Source organism: Mesocricetus auratus, unplaced genomic scaffold, assembly GCF_017639785.1.
Source record: "Mesocricetus auratus isolate SY011 unplaced genomic scaffold, BCM_Maur_2.0 Super-Scaffold_15014, whole genome shotgun sequence".
Lineage (NCBI taxonomy): Eukaryota > Metazoa > Chordata > Mammalia > Rodentia > Cricetidae > Mesocricetus > Mesocricetus auratus.
Genome location: NW_024429186.1, coordinates 50836138 through 50848671, shown reverse-complemented (window position 1 = coordinate 50848671; position 12534 = coordinate 50836138). Strand labels below are relative to the sequence as shown.

General features: G+C 37.1%; 1 long non-coding RNA gene across 1 annotated transcript in view; it reads left to right on the top strand.

Annotated features, from left to right (window-relative positions):
• The first annotated feature begins 1928 nt into the window (after positions 1-1928).
• Positions 1929-12534, top strand: part of LOC121139482 — a 30958-nt gene continuing 20352 nt past the window's right edge. Inside the window, exon 1 of the long non-coding RNA XR_005876435.1 lies at positions 1929-2088. This is a non-coding gene — a long non-coding RNA (uncharacterized LOC121139482). The remainder of the gene's footprint in view (positions 2089-12534) is intronic.

The window sequence follows — 12534 nt, the reverse complement described above, 5'->3', positions numbered from 1 at the left end:
GACTAGATCTGGGGTCTTGAATTCCAGAGCTCTGTCTTGCTCCTGGTTGGGTCACAGGGGACATCCTGGGAGCATCCTTGGAGCTGGAACCAGTGGCGGTCACCTGCCAGTTGTGTAAGTGTTATCTCCCTGAATAAACTTTACCTAACCTGTACAGAGTCTAGTGAATCTTGATTCCCATGCAATAGCCACTGGAATGGAAATACTTCTAGTTACAGGTTTCAAAGAAATCAGTAACTTTTGAAAATATTGAAAATATAGTTTGAAACAAAATTAAGGAATAGGGAAATGTTTTCAATGCGGCATTAAGGATATAAAACACCAAAGATTAAACTCCTCTTATGTAGAATGAGGCTTTATTTTAAACATGTAGGAAATAGAAGCAATTATTAATTGTAGGGGCTACAGACATTACTAGCCTCTTAAGAGCATTGCCAATTTGAAAATGTACTATAGCAGATACAAATCAACCAGATAATTATGGTTATCTTAAACCCCAGTGTGTGTATGTTTTTTTTTTATTTTAAACATTGTATTCTTTGGGATAGTTACTTAAGATGTTGACTTTTACTTATAATTTTATACTTATTCTCCATGTTTTAATGAGAGTTCTATGTGCATGGTTTAAACATGTAACATTCAGTAAACTGCAAGCCACCTTCCTTGGTGCAGTTACAGCAGAATGAACAATAAATCACAACTTGTAGTCTGTGTATAGGTCTACTTTTTGTAGGCAAACAGGAAACCATAGCTTACACATCAACCTTTGGGAAATGTGGACAGGTGTAACATTCATTCATGTTGCAGCATGCATTGATCTTTCATTATGTTGTGTTGCAGTGCTATAAACAACCTTGCTTATCTCTTAGCCAGTTGATGGGTATCTCCAGCGTTTCCACTGTAAGACAATTAAAAATGATTCACCTATTAATACTTCTGTACTTGGCTTTGTAATGACATGTATTTTTAATTTCTTGGGTATATTATTAATAGTGGAGTTTCTGGATCATATGGCAAGAATTCCTCATAATTACATAATGTATTGCCATACTGATAAAATCATAGTTCAGTGTGGTTTTGTTTATACTTCTCTAATGACCAACAGTGATGGGTAACTTTTCATTTGCTTACTAGGCATTCATGCATCTTCTTTGGTGCAATATCTAATCAAAAGCATTTGTTCACTTAAAAGTTAGATTATTATTCTTGAGTTGTGCTAATTTTTATTAGTTTCTGGTTCAAATGCTTGATTGAATAGGGTAAGTGAACATTTCTCTCATTCTTTGACTTGATTTTTCATTTTTATAATGGAATTGTCTGAAGTGCATTTTCTTCCGTATTTAGGTTTTAATCATTTTCTAATATGTAAGTATTAAAAGTTGTAAAGTCTTATTTCAACATTGCTTCACCCAAATTCAATTTATTGTTTATTTTTCAAACTTTTTATTAGCAAATTATTTATATTATGGTACAGGTTTCATGATTACATGTTCACACATATAAACAATATGCTTCAATTATATTCACTTTTTACTTTCTCACCTGCCCCTGCCATCTGTTATTTTTGCTTTCTTGTCATTTGTAAAGATACATTTTCATTTTTATTTGCATGTGTGTGTGTGTGTGTGTGTGTGTGTGTGTGTGTGTGTGTGTGAATGCAATGTGAGAGCAGGTACAAGAAAGAGGTGTCAGATCCTGTAGAAAAGAAACTACAAGTTGTTGTGATCTGTCTGAGTGGAGTGTTGCAAACTTCATTTGGGTACCCTGTAAAAGTATCATGTGTTCTTAAGTGTTAAGCTGTCACTCCAGACACCCTAAATCAGTAAATTTTGATTTATTAATTTTGTGTATTCAGTAGGAAAAATAATTTTTTTGTAATTTCTTTTTTGAATCTATAGTTATTTTAAAATATGTTGCTTAATTTTCAAGTGTTTTATGCTTTCCCAGGTTTCTTTCTTTTACTTAAGATTCAGTTCTGCTGGGGTTGGAGAACATACTTTGTATATCAATCTTTTAAATTAACGGATGTTGCGGGATTCTGGTCTTGAAGAACAGCGGAGCACTGACCTTGAGTTTACGGCTTCTCAAGTAAGTGACTTCTCCCTCAATAAATATCATAATGCATCCCTATCTGTGTAGCTTAATCTTTCCATGGTAAACGGAGGCTTGTTGTATGACCTAACCTATTTTATCCTAAAGATAATTCCTTGTATACTTTGAGGAATTCATCCAAGGATGAGTTAGTTGATAGTTATGCTAATGTTCCATGAACATGTTGATTTTCTCTGCAGATATTTTAGATATTACTGAAGATGGGTATTAAAATCACATTTTAAAAAACTTTTTGAAATCAGTTTTTGCTATGGGTAGGCATCTGTTATTAGTTGAAAGTATGGTTATTATATTCTTCTGATATAATTATTCATGCCATAATTAAAGGTTTATTTTTAAAAATCGTATTTTTGATATAAATTTTATATCATATTACCATGGCTATTCTTTCTTTCTATTACTATTTAAGTGGTAATTTCCTTTTACATATGTTTTGAATCTAAGGCATTTATTTTTGTAGACATTATGCAATTGTATATTTTTCTTGTGATTTCTTACTCTCTTTGTGTCATTCTGGGAATCAAACCCAAGGACTTATGTATGCATGCTAGGTTAGCACTTTATCATCAAACTATAGTCCCAGCCTCTGTTCCTTTTGAACTAAGCTCTTTCTCTTTCTGGCTTGTCAAGTTGTCAAGACAGGGTTTCTCTGTATATCCCTGACTGTCTTAGAACTTGCTCTATAGATCAGGGTTGCCTTGAAATCAGATTGGCCTGTCTCTGCCTCCCAAGTGTAGGGATTAAAGGTGTATGGTATCACCCTCACCCAGTGAAGGCTGTCTCTTTACAAGCAGTAATTTCATTGTTACAATGAACTATTCTAATTTTTTGTCAATCTGTTTTCTGAATGTTAGTTGTTGGCCCATGGATTAAAACATTCATTTCAACTTGTCACTATTTTTTCAGATGGGTACTAACAATTCTAGTCCTTTTCTCTTCTTTTAGCCTGCCTTTAGATATTAAACTTTTAGGTTTTAAATATATTATATATATCTTTCCTGAAGTTCACCTTTGAATCATGGCTCTAATTTTTTTGTAGAATACTGTGATTTTTCTACATGGCAAGAAAAGACATATCTGACATTCTTCAACCTGTAGACTTACATGATTTCTATCAATAGGCAACACTTTCTTTGAAACTGAAATGTCTCCTGCAATGCTGGATCTCTTTTGGTAGAACACACTAACAGCTCAAACATTCCTCAAGTCTCACTGAGTTTTACTTCTGTGTGGTCAATTCCAGTTTCCACATGTATGTTCAGAGCATCATAGTTGGCCAGAAGTACATGGAGTAACTTGTAATGTTGGCTTTGCTATTCATGTCCATAGCCTTGTGAAGGATGCTGCTCATTCTGTAAGCACCAAAACTAAGGGCTAATCAAACAGAACCTGACATCTAACTGACAAAGCACAAGGAGCCATCTATTGTCACAGATGAGGGTATTCCCATGCTAGAATGTAATACAGTTTTATCATTTAAACCTCAATGTCAGCAGCTGTGCTAAAGTTATCATGCTTTTATGAGTATTTGCCAGAGAATGGAGTTTCTGATGCTCTTTTATTTTTGCCATTTATTTCCCCTCTAGGAAAGGACTTACTGTTTCCACCACTTAACTGTAGCCATTAGTCTCATTAAAGGACAGGGGAATAATGTTGATACAAGAAATAATGAAAATAAAATATAGTTTATCTCATATGCCTGGATGAAGTATTTCTGTCAAAATGTAGCCAAATTCTGACTGATGTCTAGGCATTAGTATATGAGCTAGCCGCTAACCAAAACAAATATTGATTTTCTATTGTGGATAAAGAAAATAGCTGGGAAAAAACAGAAATGGGCACTCTATGAAAATATTTTCCCACTTCAATTCTGCCATGCAGCATTTAGAAAAGTATATGTTTGGGTAATTTAGGGCTAACTTAATATTGAAAAAAACTCTTGGTTGAGATGAGGATCAGATTAGTTATTATCAATTTAATGCTATCAGAATTTATAGATTGTTTTAGTGACTGGACTTGGGTAATATGCAGGAAGATTTTCTCTTGATAAATGTCTTACATTGCCTTGTTTTCAAATTTAAATTAGAAACAAGGTTGCTTCACATGTCAATCTCAGCTCCCTCTCCCTCCCCTCCTCCCACACCCTCCCACCAACCCACCACCCACAATCTCCCTCCATTCCCCAGGGAGAGTAAGGCCCTCCATGGGGGATATCCCGAATCTGTCATTTTTTTAGTGGATTTAAACTTTGAGAGAGTTCTTGTCCTAGTTTGTTTATCTGCCTCTTATGGATATCTTTTTTATTTTTTATTTTTTTAAATTTAAATTTAAATTAGAAACAAGGTTGCTTTACATGTCAATTCCAGGTCCCTCTCCCTTTCCCTCCCCTCCTCCTGCATCCTCCCACCAACCCCCCCAATATCCCCTTATTTCCCTAGGGAGGGTGAGGCCCTCCATGGGGGTGTCCATAGTCTGTCATATCATCTAGGGCAGGGCCTAGACCCTCCCCCAAGAGTCCAGGGTGAGAGTGCATCTCTTATGGATATCTTGAAAATTAATATTTAATTTATAGTTTAGTGCCTCAGAAAGCCTCTTGGATGATGTATAATTCTACTGATAATGTGTGAAATGAAAAGCATCTGATTTATTATTACTTTTTGGAAACAGAGCTACAGTGAATGTGTTGAGAAGTTACTTAGTTTATTTTTTGTTAAAAGTTGATAATATTTAGAACTAGGTTTCAAAATATATACAATTGCACCGGTAAACTTTTATAGAAATGGACATTTGAAATTATGCAACAAAAACTCAGCAGTTTGAATTCATGATAAATAAGGATGAAATTAATACACAAATCAAAAATGTTTTTTCATAAAGGGGACTAAACACAAATACTTATCCTCTGGGGCATCTGATAGGGTTCCATAGTGATAATCCTGCTGGAAGCAGAGAAATAAAAAATAGGACATGTGTTTGCAGTGTAGATCTGCCTCTCATCCCTATTGGATGCAAGGTTAGCTGGAAGTTTCCCCTGTCTGCTATTGTTCAGCATCATGGAAGATTGTGGCCCAGGAAAAGACCACAATTAAGAGTGAAAGATATGATTTGCATTGACTATGCATTTCTCTGCACTAGTAGAAAATACTATTGTAATTTGAAGAAGATCTATTTTATAAAGATTCTGAAAAGTGAAGAAAGTGTCCTCTTGTCTGATATTAGAAAACATGTGATAAAACAGTAATTATTTTATCTGGATTAAACCACCAGTGTGTGAGAGACTACGCCTTAATACTGGCTTAGAAAGCAGAAGGGAAATATGAACATTTTCCAAGTGAAAGGCTAGTCCTGTTTTATTAATATATGGCTTCTCTGTTTGCCATTATAGATGAAGAGCAATTCCCATAGCGTTGTTACCGCAACATGCCAGTCTTTGTTATATCTAACAGCTTATGCAGTCTTTCCCAGTGATCTGCGTATTAGCAGAATAAGGCTTACACTGCCTCTTTCTGTTGTTTGGTATTAGTTATCTACTGCTACCACAAATATACTGACTTTAAATCATACAAATTAACATTCTGTTTCAGCTGTCATAAGAACAGGGATTGAAAGTTGTTACTTCAATCCCAGTAAGAAAAAAATACTGGATAAAATAGGAGTCAATCTCTCTTAGTTATGTCTGAGATCTGATATGTTCAGAAAATCAGCACTTGGAACTTTGGAGTGACAGGTATATCTAGAAGGTTGTAATTAACATATGATTATGACTAGAATAGACATGACTACTGTTGTGTGTTTTCATGAGTCTTTACATCGTAAATCTGATGAATGACTAAGGTTGAGTGTAGAACATGAGGGAGAAGTTTGTGTATTATAAGAATGTTCACATTTCTTATGTTTTATCTGCATAGGACCCACCAAAGTGATGGCCTAAGTCTCATCCTTGACACTTTGCCCACAAGGGAAGGAAAGTAATTATGTGAAGTATAGACAGAGCCTTATCCAAGACAGAGACATAGAGTCCAATCAAGCCCTTTACAAGAGATGTATACTGGGACTGCATGTGGGGAAAGTCATCTTAGACCAACCTTTTTGGTTGTTCTTCCTTTGGTGTCTAAGAGGGAAGAGGGCCCAAGCAGAACCATTTATGCCTGTCACTGCCCAGGAACAATGGTCTATAAAACTATGTATTTTATTTGAAAAGTACCTAATGCCCCTTTCTACATTTTAACAAGACTCCAACAGTTGGGCCTTCAGTATGGATTGTTTCCAAAACAAATGAGAGTTGCACCCTAGGAGAAGTACTTTAGGGAAACACAAAATTCAGAGGGAAGATAACAACCACAGACACTAATTTCTTGGCTGCATAGGTCTGACAAATGTTATCTCATTTAGTTGGGAGATTAACATTAATCTTCCCATTGGAAGCCCACTTACTTCAATTTCTGTTGACCTGTACCCTATGTCTGATTTTCAACAAATGATCACCATGGATACACAATAGAAGAAAAGGTGAGATGAGACGAAGGGAATATCAAAGTTATGTATAGCTATGATACTAAATGTGAAAATTGACTGGAAATTTAAAAGTCCCCAAATGGAAATGAAAGAAAGGAGGTCAAAAACAAAGCTAGCAGAAGAGCAATGGAAAGTCTGGGAAAATGTCCCTGTAACATGTAGAATTAGCCTAATAAACAAAGCAGAAAGGTAAAGAGGAAACATTTGAGGAAATGATGTGTGAGTCCTTTCTAAAATTGACAAGGGCCTCCAATCCACTCATACAAAAAGTTTCTGAACACCCAGAAAATTGTGTACTAAAAACCAACCAATCTAACAATAAAACAAAAATGATACCTAAGAACACCTAAGAACAAATTGCAGCAAATCATAGGTCAAGAGAAGTTACTGACATTAGTGGGAGAAAATAAAGAAAAATAAATGCAGCTCACCAGAAGAGAGACAAAGATTAGAATGGCATTGGTCCACTCTTCAGAACCCCTTTAAGCAACATGTTTCAGATTTTCTTTGCTGTGACAAAAGACAAACAACTTAAGGGTGTGTGGATTTATTTTGGAACAACTTCAGGGCCTTCAGTACATTCCAATGGGGAGAATGGGATAGCTCCTGGTCAGGAAGGAGAGAGAGGGAGAGAGGAGAAAACAGGTGTGTAGGAGACAGTGTGCCTATGCTAAGAGATATTCTCCTTTACTCACTGTATTTAGTTCAAACCTCCCAGATTATGGAATGATGCCTCCCACACTCATGGCAGCTCTACTTAGTCTTTTCCTGGAATACCCTCACTTGTATATGTAAAACTGTATTTCTCTAATCTCCTAGGTTATTATCAATGCAATCAAGTATGCAGTCAAGATTAAGAATCACATCAGACAAGAAAAAAGCTAAAACATTTAATGTTGAAAGGAAAAAAATACCAATCTCAATTTCTATTGTAATGGGAATTATCTTTCAAAGTTAAAGGAAAAATAATTCTAGCCAAATTATGTGGGAATTTACTTTCACCAGAAATATCCTGACAGAAAATGCTAAATGCTGGTTCTCACTGAGTACTGCAATAAAATGAAATATCAGAAACTGGGCTCTTCATGAAGAAAGAGAATTATAATAAGGAACAAATAATTAGAAAATAAAAACCCTCTTTTATACTTTTAATGACTTTTCTTTATTATTTTAATATATTTATTATTGTACATAACACTTAATATATTTTCATATTGTATTTTTACTGTTTAGTATCAATTTTATGAGAATTTCATATGTGTATACAATAGATTTTAATCATATTCATCTCCCACTCATATCTCACAATCCCCACATCCCTCCTATGTCCTCTCCACTTCACATCTTCTTCTTTTGTCTTTTTGTGTAGTATAACATATATACATGGGACTGTAACGGATGGAAGCAGAAGCAAACACCCTCAGCTAAACACTGAACTGAACTCTTGGAATCCAGTTGCAGAGAGGAAGGAGTGATAAGCAAAGGGATCAAGACCAGACTGGAGAAACCCATAGAAACAGCTGACCAGAACAAGGGGTGGCTCATGGATCCCAGTCTGATAGCTGGGAAACCAGCATAGGACTGTTCCAGACAACCTGAAGGAGGATGTCAGTTTGGAGGTCTAGTTAATCTATGGGGCCTCTGGTAGTGGATCAGTATTAATCCCTAGAACAAGAATGGACTTTGGGAGCCCACTCCACATAGAGGGATATTCTCTCAGTCTAGACACATGGGGGAGGGTTTAGACCCTGCTCCAAGTGATGTGACAGACTTTGAAGATCCCTCATGGAAGGCCTCACCCTCCCTGGGGAGCAGAAAAGGGGTGGGGGTAGGGGAGGAGAGAAGGAAGAGGGAACTGGGATTGACATGTTAAAAAAGCTTGTTTCTAAGTTAAATAAAAGAAAATGGGGGGGGGGGGAAGGAAAGAAACCAATGACCTGAAAGTTCCAGTTTCAAGGGATCCATACCCAGACTGACCAGACTTGAACCAAGAGAGAGTGAGCCTGTCATGTGCCCCAAGTCACATAGCACAGCACAGTTGTGCCTTGGTGGATCTCTCACTACATTTTGTTATGAGGTTCTATGTTCAAGTAGTGCTATGCATATTCTCATGGCTGTCGAGCCATCCACTGGGCCTGGTCAAGCTACAATGTGTATACCCCTAAAGAAAATGACTCATTTCACTAGTAGCCATCAACTGTCAATAGATTGTCCTTTTTCTTAAACAGTTAAGATAACAGTACAATAGTGACAGTATACCAGGCCATTATTTCATATGGATAAGTGAAACATCTTATCGAATGGGAGAGAGGAAATAGGACACCATATTAGATTAGTTCTGAAATACTCAGTGAGAAGACAGGGGACAGAGGAATGTTGCTTGCGAGTCAACATACATTACTAAAAACTTGTATTACAAACTGTATGGCAATCATTAAAACATTGTTTTTGTGCCATATAAATATAAGCCAAGAGACAAAGGCCATCCTTGGTTCTTTAATAAGTGGCCTTTTTCGTAAACAGCTCAGCACATCTCATTCTTGGTTTATTACTGCTACCAAGAGAGATGTGCTAGTGAAATAATGCAAAAAACACTCGTGAATGTGACTCCCTCTCACCTTAGTTACACTTCTTAGAATTCAACCACATTCTCACTCACAAAAGGGAGAGTTACTCACAAGCTTCCGATTTCTTTCTACTATAGTCATGTTTGAGGAGCATTTTTATGGAGTGTGACAACATATCAGGTTGATAGTGAAGAGCCTGATGTTGTTCAATGCTTTAAACTATTTTTCCTTTCTTTTATCCCTTTTCAACCCTTCCTTCCCTCCCTCCTTCTCTCTCTCTCTCTCTCTCTCTCTCTCTCTCTCTCTCTCTCTCTCTCTCTCTCTCTCTCTCTCTCTCTCTCTCTGTTTCTTTCTTTCTTTCTTTCAACTTCCCAGATCCTATGCTTCCCTTTTATAGAAAAGACACAGGCAGGACACTGACTTTGAATCAAATGGGAAGCATTTCCATCCATTTTTAAATCTTTGTTTCCATCTCTTTTCTATGCTTTAGATAGAAGGGGATATCTTTCTCCTTTTTACATGACATGCACTCCACTTTTCTTTGAACTGTCTAGTTCTTGCTTCCTCAGTCTGCTAACATGACTATTTTGCATACAAACATTTCCCTACTATCCATGTATTCTCCCCCTTGTTACTTGTATTTAAGCTTTAAAATGTTTTGAATTCTTATTTCATTTTCTTGATTCTATCCACTCCTCAACCTAGAACAAATTCTATATAAAGACTGCACATTGTTTTTCTTTTTACTTTCTGTTTTTTTAACTTTAAGTTCTTCCTCCAATTCCACCTCCTGTCCTCCTTGACCACCCCTCAAGCTCACCACCCACATCCACTCCTCCCAACATGGAAGGGATCTCATGGAGAGTTCAAAAAGTCTGACTCATTAAGTTGGGGCAGGACCAATCACCTGCCTCCCGTGTTAAGATTGAGCATGGCATCCCACCATGAGGAATGTGCTCCAACCAGCTAGCTCATGCACCAGGGATAGATCCTAGATCTACTTACAGAGACCCCTCAGACAGCTCAGGTTTCAAAACTATCTTCCACATATGGAGGACCTAGTTTGGACCAATGAAGGCGCCACAGCTACTGGTACAGAATTCATGAGCTTCCACAAGTTTGGTTCAGCCCTCTCTGTAGATTTCTCCATTATGATCTTGGCTTCCCTTGTTCATGTGTCCCCTCCTCTCTCTTCTACTGGATTTTGGAGTTTGGCATGGTACTTCATTGTGAATTTCTGCCTCTGATTCCATCAGTTACTGGATGAAGGCTCTATGATGATAGTTGGGGTGCTCACCAATCTGATTACAGGGGAAGGACAGTTCAGTCACCCTCTTCACTAATGCTAGGAATCTTAGCTGGGTCATTTTTGTGGATTCTTGGGAGTTTGCCTAGCTGCTTTTATTACTATAACTCTGTATCACAGTTTGAAGTCAGGGGTGGTGATGCTTCTGGAAATTACTTTATTGTATATGATTGTTTTTTGGTATTCTGGGTTTTTTATTTTTCCATATGAAGTTGAGTATTTTTCTTTCAATGCCTGTGAAGAATTGTTTTGAGATTTTGATGGAGAAGGCATTGAATCTGTAGATTGCTTTTGATAAAATTGCCATTTTTACTATGTTAATCCTACCTATCCAAGAGCATGAGAGATCTTTTCATTTTCTGATGTCTTCTTCAATTTCTTTCATTAGAGACTTAAAGTTGTCATACAGGCTTTTCACTTGTTTGGTTAGAGTTACTCCACGATAGTTTATATTTGTGTCTAACATTGTTTTTCAATTGCTTGATCTAGTATTGATTCTTGTACTAATAAGTCAATTTCCCCCATATTGTCTTTTGCCTGGGATTTCATAATATTCTCCCAAGTATTTTCCAATTTCTTTGATGTCTATAACCATCCGGGAGCCTTCATCCTGTGACTGATGGAAGCAGAGGCAAACACACAATTAATCACTGAACTGAACCCAAGGGACCCAGTGACAGAGAGAGAGGAGTGATGAGCAAATTGGCAAAGAATGGGCTGGCAAAACCAGCAGAGACAGCTGATCTGAACAGGGGAGAGCTCTTGGACCCCAGACTGACAGTGGGGAGGCCAGCATGGGACTGATCTGGACCCCCCAAATGTGAGTGTCAGCGAGAAGGCCGGGGCAACCTATGGGGCCCTGAAACAGTCTTCATGTGCCTATAGCACAAAGAGGGATGCTCTCTCAGCCTGGACTCTTAGGGGAGTGCCTGGACCCTACCAAGAGTAAAATGACAGACTCTAGATATCCCCTATGTGGAAGGATTTGGCAATAGGGTGGGAGGGTGGGGGGGAAGGGGAGTGCGGGAGGAGGGGAGGGAGAGGGAACTGGGATTGACATGTAAAACAAGCTATTTAAAATTAAAATAAAAAATGATAAAAAAAACCAAAAAAACTATTCCCCAGTAGCTTTATTCTGTCTCCTGGCTCCCTGGAACAGTTTAGGATTTTGTTGATTAGATGTTGGAAGTAACTCACAAGTTGTGAACTATTTGTGATTAAAAAACAACTTCCAAAAATTATCCCTCAGTTGTAGGCATGATATATATTTTTTCTTCTTTAGTGCTCATTGGATATGACGTTGTTTTAATACGTAAGATTTTATGATATTACATAATAAAATTTTTGTTCCTCTAGCTCTAAAATAACTAGCTATATCTGCTCAGGTAAGCATTAATTTTTCAAATCCTTAGTCTTTAATCAGTGAAGTAAAATATTTAACTTACTTGATCTTAAAGGAGCATTTGCCACTCTTAAAAATACAATTATGTTTTAGTGGATAGATCTTTTCCAGTGATACTGACTGCTAATATTTGACTTTGTCCAAATCAATGATGGACCTATAGATTGTGCTGTCTAGTTTTTGTACACTTGGCATGAGTTAGACATACCTGGAAAGAGGGCATCTCAAGTGAAGAATTACCTTCCTCAGATTGGCCTGTCTCTGGGGACATTTTCTTGATTCTTGATTGACTTGGGATGTCTGTGTACAGTTCCCACAGTAATCCTAGGTAGATAGGATTGAGCTATATAAGAAAGGTAACAGAGCAAGACAGTGGTAGCAAGCCAGTTATCAATTTCCTCCCATGATATCTGCTTCAGTTTCCAACTCCAGATTTCTGCCTTCATTTTCTTCAATGATAGTTCCTCCCCTAAATTGGTTTTGATTAGTGTTTATCACACTAACCAAAAGCAAATCTAAGACAAAGGTTGTAAATTAACTATGTAAGCACACAACCCATTACCCTGATCCACCAGACAGCCCTGATGCTACACTGATATGTAATATCTTTTACCAAAATTAGAGGAACTGTT